General features: G+C 50.5%; 1 protein-coding gene across 4 annotated transcripts in view; it reads left to right on the forward strand.

Moving 5' to 3' along the window:
* Positions 1–4,483: 4,483 nt before the first annotated feature.
* SCAMP4 (secretory carrier membrane protein 4) overlaps positions 4,484–12,596 on the forward strand; it is a 36,137-nt gene continuing 28,024 nt past the window's right edge. Inside the window, exon 1 of one of the 4 annotated variants that reach the window (XM_089774899.1) lies at positions 4,484–4,589. The gene's annotated coding sequence lies outside the window, so the exon portion shown is untranslated. Of the gene's footprint in view, positions 4,665–12,596 lie in introns of all 4 variants that reach the window. The other 3 variants (XM_075903226.2, XM_075903227.2, XM_075903225.2) reach the window with 3 other exon arrangements.

The raw sequence follows: 12,596 nt of genomic DNA on the forward strand, positions 1-12,596 counted from the left end.
CTGGCCAGGTTTTAGATAGTCAGATGTGTTTCATTCATCTGCTTTCTTTTTTTAATTTAAACCAAAAAAATAGTTGAAATTGAGGAACCAAACAAAAGCAAGGGCTCACTCTTTCCCATGTGATCTAATATATATATATTTTTGTTTCATACAATTGTTTAGATGAGTGTATATTTCCACCCCTAGACCCCTCACACTGTGTATACGAAGAAGAAATGGGTTTTATATATATATATATATATATATATATTGTGAATGTTGGTGCAAAAGAGAAAATCTATAACATTGCAGTCAGTTTTGTTATTTTTATCTATATGAATGAAACGAAGAAATGGAAAGCATTTTTTCTATCTAACACCGTACACACTTCCCCCACCTGTAGGTACAGGCAGGTTTCATGGAAATGTTTTACTTTTTAGACTTAGGAAAATACTTCTGTTCTCATTGAATGTCCTGTCTTGTAAGATTGTAATTTCTATTTTTTTAAAGAAAAACAAAAAAACAAAACCTAACAAAATAAAGAAACCCAGGGAGGGGTGGGTGGGGGAGGGGAAATGTTAATTTAAGAAGGGGGGACTTTGTTTGGATTTTTCATAATGTGTCGGGGGGACCTTTTAATGAGGCGGATTCGATAGAGATATAGATGTATATTGCACAAGATTTATGGGAAGAAAAATAAAGTCTGTTTTACAGGGGAAAACGTGTTGGGAATTCTGAATTTGACTCCTGTTTCTTAGCAGAAAGCCCAAAGTCCACTGGAATCCCAGGAGTCTTTTCACCGATGCCAAGAGGCTTTGCCTCGGTCTGTCATTGAGACCCACTCACAAGGCACTCAATGCCTAACTCTAAGCACCTATAGTTTGCTGTGTACGTAAGCACCTGGTTGAATTGGCAATAGCCCGGAAGAAAGCTGTGAAGAGTCAGTCACTGTCCAGTTCTGCTACCCGCAATCCAGGAAGAATTTTGATAAATCAGTGAGGGTTCAGGGAAGAGCCAGGAGAAAGATTAAAGGATTAGAAAACTCCCGTACAGTGGCACACTTAGGACAGTCTGCACTAATCCCTGCCATTGATCTTCTTGACTTCAGCTCGGCAAATAGCGTAACTGAAGTCGATGTACTTACCACAACGTCTTGTGTGGTCTCCCATCGACACTGGCTACTCTTCTTGTCTTGGTGGAGTACCAGTGTCAACAGGAGAGCATCAGAGGGATAGCCGAGTTAGTCTGTACAGGGTAAACATAAAAAAACAACAAATAGTCTGGTAGCACTTTAAAGACTAACAAAACCTGTAGATGGTATCATGAGCTTTTGTGGGCACAGCCCACTTCTTCAGATGACCGGAGAGCGATCGGAGATCTATTTACCATGTCTAAGCAGACACATAGTGGAGACAAGCCCTAAAGCTGTGGTTCTCAACTGGTGGTCCACGGTGACTTTTTCGGTGGTCCACAGGAACATTGTCCAAAGTCACATGGCGTGAGCATGCGCCGCCGTTAGGCTGTTTTTACGCCTTTTTGTCTGCTCTTTTTTATCATGTCTCAAAAAGGAGGTGGTCCATGAACATTTTTTGATTGGCCTGGTGGTCCGTGGACTGAAACGAGTTGAGGACCACTGCCCTAAAGGAACTCAACACATTTAGCTTAACAAAGGGAAAGTTAAGGAGTGACTCAATTACAGTCCTAAGTACCAACCTGAGGAATAAATACTTAGTAATTTGCTCTTCAGTCTTTCAGAGAATGGCCCAATACAATCCAATGGCTGGAGCTGAAGACAACCACATTCAGACCTGAAATAAGGTCCTCCTCCTCCCGATCTCCCCTGGCCAGCTGCGCTGTCCCCTCCCACTTCCCCATCTCCCCGGGCCAGCCACGCTGCCCCCGACCGCCCCCCACCCCGCATCTCCTCCGGCCAGCCGCACTGCCCCGACCCCCTCCTGGTCACCCCTGCTTCTTGCCGGCCGGCTCTCCTCCTCCCGATCTCCCCTGGCCAGCTGCGCTGTCCCCTCCCACTCTCCCATCTCCCCAGGCCAGCCACGCTGCCCCCGACCGCCCCCCCCCCCCTGCACCTCCTCCGGCCAGCCGCACTGCCCCAACCCCCTCCTGGTCACCCCTGCTTCTTGCTGGCCAGTTCTCCTCCTCCCGATCTCCCGTGGCCAGCTGCACTGCCCCCTCTCACTCCCCCATCTCACCAGGCCAGCCACGCTGCCCCCGACCGCCCCCCCCCCCCCGCATCTCCTCCGGCCAGCCGCACTGCCCCAAACCCCTCCTGGTCACCCCTGCTTCCTGCCGGCTGGTTCTCCTCTTCCCGATCTCCCGTGGCCAGCTGCGCTGCCCCTAACCCCCCCATCTCCTCCGGCCAGTTGTGCTGCCCCGACCCCGCCCGCCCCGCCTCCTGCCCCGCCCATCTCCCACGGCCAGCCACGGTGCCCCCGCCCTCCTGCTGGCCAGTCCCCCCCACATCAAGTGTGTCCAGTATTTTTTCTAAACCTATCTGGTAATCCTACTTGCAGGTGCCTGATGCAGGTAGAAGGCAGCCCCTGCTGAGTAAGGGCTGGAGTGGCTGATGACTCAGCGCCTCCCATACCTACAGTAACTGGACTTTGGGTGCCCAGTCAATAGAGCTGACCTGACTTTCAACTTGACTTTCCAGGCACCTGCTCCCCTAACCAGGCCTGAACTAACAGTGATGAAGAAAAGAGATGACATGGCTACCTTCCTGCTAGATCTGTTTCAGCAGTATGGCTGCAGCAAGTTGTCCCATCCATAGGATGGTTCGGGGCAGTCACCCCAGGCCCCGCACTTTGGAGAGGCCCTGCTGCAGCCGTCTCAACCATCCTATGGACGCGATCTGGGAATTATGGGAGAAGGAGGGCCTGGTGCAGCAAGGGACACACTCAAACACACACACTGCGGCGGGGGGAGCCTGCTCCGATCTGCTCTGACCCACTGTCCTCTCCCGGCCCGCACTTGGCTTCTCTGTGGCAGCAGGAAGCAGAGTGCCCCGGCCCCAGGGCACTCTGCTTCCCGCCACTAGGGTTGCCAGGTGTCCGGTATTGACCTGGACAGTCCGATATTTTCGCCTCCTGTCCAGTACAAAAATTCAGAAAATACTGGACACCTAAAGTGTCTGGTATTTTCTGATTTTTTTTCCCTGCTAGGAGGTGAAAACACCGAACACCTGGCAACCCTACGACACTCTCTACCAGGCTCCCCCCACAAGGCGTTTGTCTTATAGCTGGAAAGAAAAACAAAATGGCCACCAGCAAAAAAAAAAAAGACTCTTCTTAAAGGGGCCATGCTGATTTTTTAATTTTTTTTTTTTTTGCTTAATAACTGCTGTCGGGGGCCTTTCCCCCCCCCTCGTGTCTTTTTGGGGGTGGTGGTTCAGTATATTTGGTTAAACTATCTGGCAACCCTACCCACCACCACAGAGAAGTGGGGTGCAGTGGGCCTGGAGAGGACTGCAGGGCAGAACAGAGCAATCTGCCAGGCCGCTGTGGCTCCCACTGCCGCAGTGCGTGTGGGCAGAGACCAACTCCTGCTGCTGTCCCACACCAGGCCCCGCCCCCCCCCCATAACGACCCGGCTTGTGTTGCTGAGGTGAAGGGGCTTCAGCAAGGTGGCCCATGGGGGTTGCCTGGGGCAGAGGTGGAGGTTTGCCTCATGCCCAGCACTGCCCGAGGGATGGCCCTCGCTGCAGCACTGGGAGGGGAAAACATCCGTCACTCTTGTATATCCACCTTCCCGAGAGGGGGCAGCTGGGCTGCTGGAGGAATAGTGTTCACGCTCACTCTGGCTCTGTCTGCAGGCTTAAGCCGGTGCATTGCGGGGGTGGGCTGTTCACACCTAGGGTTGCCAGGTGTCTGGTTTTCACCCAGACAGTCCACTAATTGCGTCTTCTGTGTGGTAAAAAAACCCAGAAAATACTGGCCATGTAAAACGTCCCGTATTTTCTGTTTTCTTCTTGGACAGAAGGCCAGTGGGGTCATTTTTCCCCTGCCGCATCTGGTGGGGGCGGGGAGAGCAGCGAGCGTGGGAATTTAAAGATCCTTTCTTGTTTTTGTGTTTTTCTCAAAAGGTCGGTTTCCATTTTGGGGGGGGGGGGTTTGCTCAACCAACGCTTTCCCTGCCATGTTTGGTGACGGTATCTGGCAACCCTAGCCAGCCCCAGCAGGCCGAGGAAGGTGCCTTGTCAGGAGAGGTGTCTCATGGCCCAGGAGCTGCAGGGCGCAAAGCCAGCGGGGGGGGGGGGCAGGGCACAGGTGCCTGCCCCAGCCATGACCCAGCAACCCCCAGGCCCAGGCAGGCCCTGGCTCCGCCTTCGCAGCCTCCCTCCTAAAATTGTCCCCCGCCGGCTGCCGTAGGCCAATTCGCGCCTGGCTTCAGCCCACACTCCTGGCCCCGCGCCTCGCTCACATGCTAGCGGGGGCGGCCCCGCCCCTTGCCGCCGCGGGGCATGCTGGGAGAGGTAGTCGACCTCGCCGCTCCGGCCGCAGGGATACGCCGTGGTGGGACTACAAATCCCAGTGCGCCCCGCGGCTGTTGCTAAGGTCTGGCGGAGCCGAGGGCCCGGCTGCTGATGCGCTGAGGTAGGGGCGACCGAGCGCGGGGGAGCTGCCCCCAGCGGGCAATAGCCTGGCGGCCGGGAGCAGCCCCTAGGCCTGGTTAGTAATGGGGTCCCCCGGCCGGCGAGTGGGGGAGGGGTGGAATCAGCCCCCCCGTCCAGTCGAGCAGTTAATGGGGGGGGGGTTGCAACCAAGCCCCCCCCCCCCAGCCCAAGTGAGGTCACCGGGAGACCCCCCCCTCCCCCCGCCCTCCAGAAAACCAGCAGCGCCCTGGGGCTGCTGCCTGCCTGCGTGTCCCCACTGAGGGGGGAGAGCCGGGGGGGGGGGGTGCGACCGCCTGGCCTGTGGCTGCAAGTGACCCTGTTGCACGGGGGGGGGGGGCAGTTGAGCTCTTCCTGCACCAGGGCTGTGTCTGCACTGGGCCACTGTACAAAATCAGCCGCTATTCCGGAAAAACTGTTCTGCTCCCGCTCGGGCATAAGTCCTTATTCCAGGACACTGTTCTGGAAAAGGGCCAGTGTGGACAGCCCAGTAGTCTTTTCCGGAAAAAAGCCCCGATCGCGAAAATGGTGATCGGGGCTCTTTTCCGGAAAAGCGCGTCTACATTGGCCGCAGACGCTTTTCCGGAAAAGCAGCCTGCCAATGTAGACGCTCCTTTTCCGGAAAAACTGAAAATGGAATAGTATTCTGTTTTAAGCAGTTCCGGAAATTCATGCCAGTGTAGACACAGCCGGGGTGTGTCTAGACTGGCCAGTTTTTCCAGAAAATCAGCTGCTTCTCTGGAAAAACTTGCCCCCTGTCTACACTGGCTGCTTGAATTTCCGCAAAAGCGCTGACGATCTCATGTAAGAAATCAGTGCTTCTTGCGGAAATACGATGCTGTTCCCGAGTCCCTTTTGTGCAAAGCTTTTGTGCAAAAGGGCCAGTGTAGACAGCTCAGATTTGTTTTCAGCAAAAAAGCCTCGATGGCGAAAATGGCGATCGGGGCTTTTTTGCGGAAAAGCGTGTCTAGATTGGCCACGGACGCTTTTCCGCAAAAAGTGCTTTTGCAGAAAAGCGTCCGTGCCAATCTAGGCGCTCTGTTCCGAAAATGCGTTTAACGGAAAACTTTTCTGTTAAGCATTTCTGGAAAATCATGCCAGTCTAGACACAGCCGGAGTGTACAGCAAGTAAGAGGTGTGGGAGTGCTGTCTTGTATGCATTGCAGGGGCGAGGACAGCTTGGTTGTACGTGCATGCGAGGGGCAGTTACACCTAACGCATGGGGAATTTTGCACATGGGATGGTTGCAAGAGTGGAAGATTTTTCAGCATGTCTTCGGCACTAGTAGTTCCACATGTGAACCTCGGTATAGGGGAATGCTTTTCCTGCCCTTCCCCATTATTTTCTTACTGCAATACCTTTTGCTAAATATGTAATGAAACTCTTTCTTTCATGCTGTACTAATGAGACTTTTATGGCGTGTTTTCTGCTCTAGGCATTTGACATGTAAATAATTGGAAACTATTTAATTTTGTGTGGTTTTAAATTTTATTTTGAGTGTTTGCTGTAGAGATTCGATTTGCTAGGCCAGTCTGAGTAGTTGTAACACAGTGTGATGGCACAGAAACATATATAAACCACATCTCCTTCTCTGCTCTGGGGCCTACTCCTGCAAATCTCTTACTCATGAGTAAAGTTTATTCACAGGAGTAATCTTACAGAAACCAATGTCTGTCTTCCATATTTCTGTAGCCTTATCCCATCTACTGCAGTAGGATATAGAGCTGTAAATAGTCCACAAGAGATATGGGAAAAATTCCTCCAGATCTGGTATTGTGTTGGACTTCCATGAAGTGCCTTCCATAAAGTTAGGGATGTGGAGGACTAGTAGACTATCCAGTAAGCAAATGCTTATCAGATAGTCAACAGGATAGTCAAATAGTCTCTCCCCTCCCTGCCTTGCTGGCAGCAATGGGGTGGGGAAGAAGAGGGGTACTTTAAAGTGGCAGCACCGCTTGAAGCCTGGCACCAGACTGTGTGCAGGCCAGGGCCACTTGGGGTATCCCCAGGCTGTATGCAGCGTTTCAAAGCGGCAATGCCCTGTGGAGCCCAGGATCAGACTCCCCAGCTGACTGCAGGCTCTGTGCGGTGCTGTCACTTTGAAATGCCAGGGAGCCTGGGATCAGCCGCAGCTGACCCCAGGCTCCATGCAGCGTGCCAGCTTTGGAATGTATGAGAGTCTCCTGCTGGGGCTCGTGCACATTTCAAAGTGGAAGTGCCCACATGGTGCCCGGAGTCCGTGGGACTTCCCCCTGGCCCTGGGTACAATGTGGTGTTCCAGCTTTCAAATTTGCATTTTAAAGGCGGAACGCGGAAGTGCTTATTGACTAGTCGAGTCGTCGATGGAAATTCCATCGACGACTCGACTAGCAAATGAATTGCTACTCAACATCCCTAAAAGTGACACACACACAAAGCAAGGGCACATGAAGTGAGGTGCATGTTGATTGCGCACAGCATTGACTGTAAAAGCCATATGCTCCCTCTGCATCCAATCAGAGCGCTGCTACGGATCAGTCCACACCCCTTCAAATTCTAGGTGCACAAGCACAGTTAGCAGAACTGCCCTATCTCGTGAGATTGTCTTGCTTACTACGATCTTGTGGCCCACTGAGATGGTAGGCTGCTCATGTGGCCCACTCACTGTCCTAGGGTGCCCATTGCTGCCCTAGACTGTCTAATGCAGTGTTTCCCAATTGGTGCTCCGTGGAACCCAGCACTCTCCCGCCCTCTCTGAAAGAGAGAGAGCCGGCTAGCCAGCTTCTTAAAGAAGCAGCATGCTTGTTTCCTGTTCCTCCCTGGAGACGCAGAGGCATAGGGAGGCGGGGGCAGAGGGAACAGTTGCTCCCGGCCGGCACACTAGGGGGGTGCCAAACAGGAGTGACCCCACATGACCCACAGCGGGGAGGGAAGCACTTCCCCTCTCCAAAGGAGTCGGCGTGCGCTGCCTGAACAGCTGGGGCTATGGCACCCAGCAACTTAGTTCCACCGCCCTTCTGACCTCCCCCCTTCCCCACGCAGGAGACCCGGGTCTGCGCAGCTCCAACTGTGCAGGCAGTACGCTCTACCCTGGGATTCACCGTGCCTTCCTCCCCACCCCTCCTACCACCCCCTCCCCCCGGCAGGACGGCATCATGGAAGTAAGTTGCTGGAGTGCAAGAGCCCCTGCTGCTCAGGCAGCGTGCACGCCAGCTGTTTGGGGAGGGGAAGTGCAGTTGCACACTTCCCGTAACCCAGAGGTGCTGCAGGAGCCCCTGTCCCCAGCAGCCCCTGTCCCCAGCCCCCAGCAGCCCCTGTCCCCAGCATCCAGTACCACCCTGTCCCCGGCCCCAGCACCTTACCACCCACTGCAGCACTGAGCACCACCCTGTCCCTGACCCTAGCACCCTGCCACCCATCCTAGCACCCTGCTACCCATCCTAGCACCCAGCAGCACCCTGTTCCTTGTCCCAGCATCCAGCCACCCTCCCCAGTGCCCAGCAGGACCATGTCCCTGACCCCAGCACAGTTGGGACTACATTAGTGAGGCTTGGGGGAGGGGGGGTGTTGCATCTCACTCGTGTGGCCCCAACTGACTTTTCTGTGGATCAGTGACCCTTGACTCAAAACCGGTTCCTCACCCCTCTCATAAATAAAGAAAATGCTAAAACCTTTTGAGTTTGACATAATATTTTATTTAAAAATGAAGCCTGGCCAACATGCCCCCAATTGGGGCCAAATCCCCATCTCACTGCAGCATCATAATTCTCCTACAACACCTGACCCCAAATCTGGAACAAGAGCCAGTGGCTGGAAGTTGAAGCTAGACAAATTCAGATTGGAAATAAGACACATTTTGAAGAGTGAGGGTAATGAACCATGGAACAACTGTGGTAGATTCTCCATTGCAGACACATTTTAACGCAAGAGTCGCTATTTTTTTAAAAGGCCTGCTCTAGTGAAAACAGGAATTAATGAATGGAAATGATATGGCGTATTATCCAGGAGGTCAAATTAGATGATCAGCAGTCCCTTCTGGACTTACTGTCTATGATTATGAATCTAAAAATCTCAGGTTAGCATCCTAACAGCTGGAATGTCCTTTCACTGATTTTTTTTTTTTATTATTTCTCTCAGCTTGAAGAAATGGGCAAACAGTGAGAAATAAATCTGATTTAAAGTTTTCACCTCTGACAGCCTAAGATATTAGTAACAAGAGGTAAAGAAATACATTTATTTATGACCTGCAACTTTAAAGGAGGTGTATTCCTTTAACGCTTCCTGTGCAGAGAACAGCGTCCTGTTTCTTACGTTTTTAAAACAGAAAATGTTGCCCTCCACAGGACACAAGGGCATTTTTGTATTTTTGAAATTGAGAAGGTAGCAGCTTTCATTGAACCCCATCTTGGTTTTGTGAGTCATGTGAATTGGACTGTAAGTCTTGAGTTATTCATGTTTGCTTATGAGCATAGTGGAAAAGGAAAGTGCATTTTCCAGCCAGGCTTACTTTAATACTCTCCCTCCCCACAAGATGGATTTTATATTGAAATGTCTTGGCTGCAGAGAGTGGTGGAGGATGCATTTTTAATCTGTTTTAAGAAGTTTCTATATGAATGTACATATAGAGGCAGCAAGTAGGGGGAGCAACTACTAATTGCTTCTATCCCTAGAGCTGTGGTGGTGTTTTTACATTGGAAAACAGCCTTTCTGGAGTGCAGACACTGACTTCAGTGAGTACTTGTGTGAGGAAGAGTTGCAGAACAGGGCAGCCTCCTGTAGTCACTCCTGTGCTTGTGATATAAAATCGTAAGTGGGATCCCGCAAAACTCTGAGCTTGGACTACACTGAAAATGTAGGTTGATAGTTATCTTCATCAGGAGTATGTGACAGCACTGCCGTACACACCCTTTGAGTGCCATAGTTGTGCCAGTGTAAGCCCCAGGGTAGCTGCTGCCATGTTAACAGAGGCATTCTTCTGTTGACCTTGGGAGGTGGGGGTCTATCCCACAGTAAAATCCCAACCATTAGTGTGTACTGTGTATGCACTTGGTCTCCGTAGTGCAGATATACCCCGGAAAGGCTAATGAGGATAGAGAGGTAAAACAAATTGTCTTCTCTTGGCTGCTTAGACACTTTTTCTTAAGTAAAAACAATATATTGGGAAACTGAAACTCTGGGATGTTGTGACATGACTCTCTGCAATGCTAGGGATATAATCCAGGAATTCTCCTTGGATGCATGTTCTAAGCACTACCCTTTTCCCACTCCCGTTACACTTTAAGGACTTATTTAGTGTGGGGAGCATGCTATCTACATTGCTCCAGCCTGAAACAATGACCCTGATCTTTCTTCAGTAATAGGTTTTTTTTTCTATTGACATTTTAATGTAATTGGTTGAATTATGTGATTCGTTCTTTCCAAAAAATGTTACGTCCTTTGTTAAAAGCAGCTGCGGGTGGTAGGGCCAAATTTAATTTGAACTTTAACTGCATTCATGCTTTATTTCCTGTTTATACAACAAAAAGGACAAGGCAAAGCACAAAAAAGAGGCTCAGTTTATGAATCATGTTTTAAGTTTCAAATGCCTTCAAACAGTGTATGGAGGGATTGTGGTGGCTGTTTGTTTGTTCTATGGTACTTCTCAGGGCCCCACTGTGCCCTGAAAAAGTACAATTTGCGTAGGTCCTGCCTATGTTAAACTGTACCTGTATAAACAGTGAGTAATCCTGTGGCACCTTAGAGACAAACAAAAAAAATATGTAGGATCATGAGCTTTTGTGGGCAAACCCCACTTCCTCAGATGAGCTAGAGTGGAGAGTAAAAAGGGGGGACTCTCACAATTTATAACAGAAAAAGAAGGGGGGGAAGCTGGACAGGAGGTCGAACTGAATGACCTGCTGAGGTCTCTTCCAGCCCTGTGATTCTATGAAGGGCCTGTATGTTGTAGTGCTGGGAACTAATGAGGTTAATTGAGTGGGCTGGAAGTGGCCCATGCTCAGCTTCTGATGTCAACTGGGTGTTGAATGGAAGGAAAGCTGGAGTTCTAATGGGCCATCCAGCTCAAGTCTTTGTACAGGCCCTGGGACAGCATGTCAAATTCACATATGAAGGTCAATTCCACTCTCTGTAGCTGGCTTGTGAAATTCATTTGTAGAAGAACAGCTGCTTTGAAACCCAGTAATGAGAGCCCCAGCATGTTCAAATGTTCCCCTCCAGATTAGAAGTGGTAACACGCACAAACATCTGACTTGTGTCCATTAATCCTTTGTGATCGAAACTGTCGGGTTTGGCCTATATCCATGGCAGAGGGGCATTGCTGGCTCTTGATGGCATAGATTAGGGGATGTGCAGTTGTATGAGCCTCTGATGTTGTGGCTTAGGTTCCTGGGTGAATGTGTCCGAGGTGAGATGTGTGGCTGCTGGAAAGAATTTGCTTCAGGTTAGGGCGGGGCTGCTCAACTTTGGAAGCCCCAAGGGCCACAATGATACAGCACATGCTGAGCACTGCAACTTTAGTGTGGTTGAATATACATTCAAATATGTGCAAAAAGCTTCTTTCACACTGATGGGCATGAATATAAAGGTGAAGGCAAGACTAAACAACACGCAGGCCCCATTTAGGTCAATTCTGCTGATATTAAGAAAATGCAATAGTTGTGCCATTTCCACCCACATGACAGCACTTTTAATGAGCAATGACTGTCCAGGAATTTAACTGCTAAAACACATATCAACAAAAGACCATTCTATTGACTCGCCGTTGTGGAGCGTGTTCCCAGTGGAGGCCATGTCCAAAGGATCCCACCTGTGAACAATGTGTTGAGCCCTGCATAAATCCAAACGGCAACGTGGGCTGTATACAAACAGGCCACAGGCTGCCTGCAGAGCTGCATGTTGAGTAGCCCTGGGTTAGAGGGTGGTATGTGAGCGAGGATTGGCGTGTCCCCCAAGGCCTGTGAGAGTGGGGGATTGTTTTCCAGGCTAGGTTGTAGATTGCCCATGATGAGCTGGAGGGGTTTAAGCTGGGGCTGTAGCTGCTGATCAGTGGTGTTCTGTTTTCCTTGATGGGCCTGTCTTGAAGCAGATTCCTGGGTATTCGTCTGGCTCTGTCAATCTGTTTCTTCACTTCCCCATGTGGGTATTTAAGTTTGAAGAATGCCTGATCAAGATCTTGTAGGTATTTGTCTCTGTCTGTGAGATTGGAGCAGATCTGGTTGTATTTTAGGACCTGACTGTAAACAATTGATTGTGTGATGTGTCCTGGATTGAAGCTAGAGGCATGTAGATAAGAATAACAGTCTAAGTTTCTGGTATGGGGGGAGAGGTGGTAATGTGGCCATCACTGAAGTGCACAGTGGTGTCAAGGAAGTGGCTGTCTTGTGTGGACTTGTCCAGGCTAAGGTTGACGGTGGGATGGAAGTTGTTGAAATCCCTGTGGAATTTTTCAAGGCTCTCCTTCGCATGGGTCCATATGCTGAAGATGTCGTCAGTGTAGCATACGTAGAGGAAAGGTGCTAGGGAATGAGACCTGAAGAAACGTTTGAGGTCAGCCATAAAAACGTTGTTATATTGTGGGGCCATGTGGGTACCCATAGCAGTGCTGCTGACTTGAAGGTATAAATTGTCCCCAAATTGGAGATGGTTGTGGCTGTGGACAAAGTCACGTACCTCAGTCAGCAGGTGTGCTGTGGCATCATCGAAGATAGTGTTCCTGACAGCTAGTAATCCATCCTTGTGAGGTGTGTGGTGTAAAGAGTTTCCACGTCCATGGTGGTCAGGGTGGTGGTTTCAGGAATTTTGCTGCTGCTCTGAAGTTTCCTCAGGAAGTCAGTGGAGTCCCAAAGGTAGCTAGGAGTGATGGGTACATAAGGTCTGAGGAGAGAGTCAGCATAACTGGATAATCCTGCCAATGCCTGAGATGAAGGGACGTTCGGGATTTCCAGGTTTATGGATCTTTGGTAGCAGATAGAATACTCCTGGTCAGGGATTAGCTGGACCAGAGTCCCAGTTT

This window comes from Pelodiscus sinensis, chromosome 32 (assembly GCF_052426305.1).
Source record: "Pelodiscus sinensis isolate ZL-2025 chromosome 32, ASM5242630v1, whole genome shotgun sequence".
Taxonomy (NCBI): domain Eukaryota; kingdom Metazoa; phylum Chordata; order Testudines; family Trionychidae; genus Pelodiscus; species Pelodiscus sinensis.